The 4,942-nt window shown below is 42.8% G+C and overlaps 1 pseudogene; it reads left to right on the forward strand.

Annotated features, from left to right (window-relative positions):
- The first annotated feature begins 2,838 nt into the window (after positions 1 to 2,838).
- LOC101617320 lies at positions 2,839 to 3,696 on the forward strand (annotated as a pseudogene).
- The last annotated feature ends 1,246 nt before the right edge of the window (positions 3,697 to 4,942 follow it).

The raw sequence follows: 4,942 nt of genomic DNA on the forward strand, positions 1-4,942 counted from the left end.
CCTAACTGCTAGGTACGAGTCCAGACTAAGGAGATAGTAGTGAATGAAGCAAGCAGAACCTCTTGTCCTCATACAATTCTTTTTCCTCCAGTGGACATAGATAGACAATAAATATAGTAATGATGAATTTGTATCTTAAGTGGTTGGATCATGTGGAAAATTAATGCAAAAAAAAAAAAGTTGGGGTGTGCCAGTGGTGATGGTAATGATACTGATGTAGAGGGAGGTTGCATTAAAAAATATTCATGTATATGTGGTACGTGGGTATGTTCATATAGCTGTGGATGCACATGTGTGTGGGTTCATGTGCATGTAAAGGCCATAGGTTGAAGTCATTTGTCTTCTTCTATCACTCCTTCCTTTTACTTACTGAGGCAGAGTCACTCACTTGGACCAAGAGTTCACCAATTCATCCAGTCGATCTAACTAGTTTATCCCATGGATTCTGTGTCTCAACTCTTGAGTGCTGGGGCCACCAAATCTACCTGGCATTTACATAGGTGCTGGGGGTCTGAACTCAGGTCCTCACTGAGCCATTTCCCCAGCACAGCAGTCCCCCACCCCAAAAAAATTTAAGACAAAGTTCCACTATGAATGCTATGTAGCCCAGGCTGGTCTTGAACTAGTGATCTTTCCTTTCTATTGTTTTCATTGACAATTATCATACATGTACATAGTATATTATGATCATACTTCCTTCTCGTTGCTTTGATTTGTCCCTCTCTACCACCCCTTTCACTGAACTGCTTCTTTCCAACTCTTCCCTCTTGTACTTGATGACTTTTATTTTCTCTCCACCCATGACAGCATGCTGATGGGCCCAATGTTGTGTTACCAGTGTTGTGCTGGTAACAAGAGTTGTGAGGTAATGAATGAAACAGCCATTTCATGTTCAGAAGACAAAATTGCAAAGCACTTCTACTCATCCTCTGGCTCTTACAGTCCTTCCACCTCTTCTTCCACAATGTTCTCTGAGCCTTGGGGGATGTTTCAATTAGCTTTGAGTTACTGGAAGAAAAACACCCAACTAAGAGCAGCTTGTGGGAGAAACATAACCTTCTGGCCAACATCAGGTGGATAGCAGCAGCAGGAGAGTTGATTACCTGCATGGAGATCCGATGGAGCCTTGAGGATGGACTGTGGATTACAGTGGAGACCCAAAGGAGATGCCAGGACTATGGAATGGCTGTCAAAGAGAGCTGCCGGCACTGAATGTTTTCCTGGACTGTGATTGGCCTAGCTGGAGGGGCAGAATCAGAACTCCAGAGACTTGTCACTGGTTAAATTTATCAGATTTGGAGCTATAGAGTTTGATGTTTTCCCTGTTTGCTTTAAATCTTGTATTTGTTCAATAATTCTTTGCTATGCTCAATGCCATCTTTTGCAGTGTAAATGTTTATTATGTGTTATGTTTTTGTGGGGGGCAGTATTACAGCTCAGTAAAAGACCTGGGACTAGGGGGATGTTTGAACAGCATGGGATTGATAAAAACTATGGGGACTTTTAAAGTGGGACTGAATGCATTGTATTTTATATCATGGATGGTTATTAATTTATGAGGGTCAGGGTCAGAATGTGGTTGTTTGATTCAGGTGTCACCCATGAACTTTTGCTTGATTCCCCAGCTGGTGGCAATTTGGGAATTGAAACCTTGTGGGAGGTGTGTTGTTGGTGGCAGGCTTAGGGGTTTTACTATAGGCAGCCTCTTCTTGCCGGTGTTTGGCATACTCTCTTGCTGCTTTTGTCTAATGAATGCTGGCAAGGAGGTGATGTCCACTCTCTGCTCATGCCATTATTTTCCCCTGCCATCACAGACCTTCCCCTCAACTCTGTAAGCCAAAATAAACTCTTTTCTCTCCACAAGCTGCTTTTAGTTGGGTACATCTTGTCAGCAATGTGAAGCTGACTACACAGTGGGGAAAACATGGCAGAGCATATAGCCAGCATCACATCTTCACATCAGCAGCAGCGAGGAAGTAGAGTGAGGGAGCTAGCCTTGGTAAGTAGGGCTGGACCATTAAAAACCCTAAAGCCTGCATTTGAAGGTCAAACTCCTCCAGCAAAGGCCCACCTCCCAAAGGCTCCTCCAGCTGTAACTTAAGCATGAGGCCAAATTACAAGCACATGAGGCTACGAGGGACATTTTACATTCAAACCACAACAGCATCATATATCAAAATGACTATGCCAGCTTGGTTTTGGTTTCCATGCACTGGACATACTGACTTCCTTCCTTTGACTGTAAGTCTGTGGTATCTTTACCAGTGAGGTGTGTTTCTTAGAGACAACAGATGGTTGGATCTATGTGGTTTTTTTTTTTTTTTGGTTTTTCGAGGTAAGGTCTCACTCTAGCCCAGGCTGACCTGGAATTCACTATGGAGTCTCAGGGTGGCCTCGAACTCATGGCGATCCTCCTACCTCTGCCTCCCGAGTGCTGGGATTAAAGGCATGCGCCACCATGCCCGGCATGGATCTATGTTTTTAATCCAGTCAGCTAGTCTGCATCTCTTGTCGGTGAGTTAATTTGTCTGTACACCTGAGTTACATATTTTATTAACTGCTCATCCACAATTACATAAAAATAGGATTCCTGAGCTGGGCATGGTGGCACACAACTTTAATCTCAGCACTCAGGAGGCAGAGGTAGGAGGAGTGCCATGAGTTCGAGGCCACCCTGACTAAGACTCCATAGTGAATTCCAGGTCAGCCTGGACTAGAGTGAGACCCTACCTTGAAAAAAATAAATGAAATTGCTAGAGAAGACTGGCCCAAGATGGAGGCAGTGGTGGCTACAGCAGTGTGACAGGAGCCCCATGGCACCTGCCCAGCCCTACCTCAGCCCATCTTGACAAAGTCTTAGGCTCCATGGAGCCACCACGAGGCCCGCTGTCAATGGGGCTGAGTTGTTCTGGGCAGTGGGCTCTGTCAAAGTATACCTGCCCAATGAGCAATGTAAAGTGGTGACTGTCCAGGATGGCATGGGTGTCTTTGATTCTTCTTTTTTTGAGGTAGGGTCTCACTCTAGCACAGGCTGACCTGGAACTCACTCTGTAGTCTCAGACTGGCCTTGAACTCGCAGGGATCACCCTACCTCTGCTTCCTGCTGGGATTAAAGGCATGTACTGCCACACCTGGCTGTGTGCCTATGATTCTTTAGAAAATGCCCTCAAGATGTGGGGCCTCATTCATTACTGCTGTGTGGTCTACAGACTCATCAAAGGGCAAAAGACAAGTCACTTCCTGGGACACAGCCATCTTACCTGCTGCATGGTGAGGAACTCATCCTGGAAGATGAGCCACTGACTGTGTACAATTTTCAGGTACTGAAGACATTCTTCAGCCTGGCCTTCTGTGACTTCTGACTTAAGTTTCTGTTCCATGGCTTCCACTGCCAAACCTGTGGCTACAAGTACCACCATCATTGTTCTTCCAAAGTCCCCACCATCTGCGTCGACATGATTACCAACCACTGACAGTGAGCCCAGCCTGGGATGGCTGAGGGAGATGGAGAAGACAAGAGACCCAGCTACCAGGCCTTTATAGACACCTGGCTCATACTCATGACCTCTTGTATCATAGTCTTATGCCCTCAAGGTACTATCACAGCATCCAGGAGTTGTCTGGAAGCTTCAGACAGCAGGTGGCTCCCTCAAACGCTCCCTGAATGAGCTGCTTACTCGCCAGGCTCCCAGGTAGAGATGCCTTAGGCTATAGACAGGAGGCTAAAGAAAAGATCTGAGACCCCCTGTAGGCAGACTTTTATTCATTTGTTTACTTGATATATATTTATTGAGCAACTACAAGTAAGGCCATGGAGGTGTGGAACTTAAATCCTCTGAGCTTCATTTTTTTTTTTTTAATCTTTACAAGGGAGTGCTAATTTATACTGCACAGGGTTCTGATGAGGATTAAAAGAGTCGAGCCATGTCCATTACATAGAGTAGGATCAGGTACAGGGTAAATATAAGCATGTAAGTACTTTGTTCATTCTTCTTGTATAATCATGCCCTAGCTCTTTCTGCTTTGAAATACATATTATTGTATCATAAAAAAATGAGATTTCTGTGATTTTTATTGGTGATTTTCAGGCTAGTTGAATTACTACTTCTGCTTTTGTGTATAGTATTAAGTATTAATTTAAGTTTCTGCTATGCTGGTTTGGTTGCCATGGGCTCCCTTCATTTGTGTTCATCTTGAAATGTCCTTATTTAACCATAACTTGTAAAGATAGTTTTCCTGGATATAGCACTCTTTGTTGGCAGTTTAAAGTTTGAAATATATTGTCCAAGTGATCTTCCTACCTCTGTTTCCTGAGTGCTGGAATTAAAGGTGTGCACCACCATGCCTGACTTTCTATGTAAGTACCTTTTAGTTCAATAGTTGAGGAGTTATGATCTTTTGGAGAAGTCATGTTACCTTACTTTTTCACATTTCTGGTATTTCCATAATAGAATTTATGCATCTATTGAGTGGATATTTCTTCCTGTTTCTTAGGGGATCTTCTTATTGAATACACTACTTTTGAAGGCATAATCCCAGTACCACTAAGAAAGAAGAGACACTGCTCTAACAGCAACAATATCAACCCACACAAGATATTAAAATATACTTAAAATCAATTAAAGCCCACAAATACATTACCAGCGAGCATAAGATGGGCACAAGAAAATGGGCAAATTAATGTAGAATGTGCTTGAACTTAAAAGTCATTTAATGTAAATGTGGAAATAGTTAATGAATGAAGTAGAAGAATATGAAATGGAAAGAGGAAAAATATAGGAGAAGAAGCAAGATTAAAGAAATGAAAAGAAACAAGATGGGAAATGTTATGGAGGGGAGGAAGAGATTAAAAGATAATCAAAAAGAAAAACAAAAAGATTTCCAAATGATGAGAACATTTGAAAACAAAATTATGTGCATGTAGGAACAGGACTAAAAATAA

Source organism: Jaculus jaculus, chromosome 4 (genome assembly GCF_020740685.1).
Source record: "Jaculus jaculus isolate mJacJac1 chromosome 4, mJacJac1.mat.Y.cur, whole genome shotgun sequence".
Lineage (NCBI taxonomy): Eukaryota > Metazoa > Chordata > Mammalia > Rodentia > Dipodidae > Jaculus > Jaculus jaculus.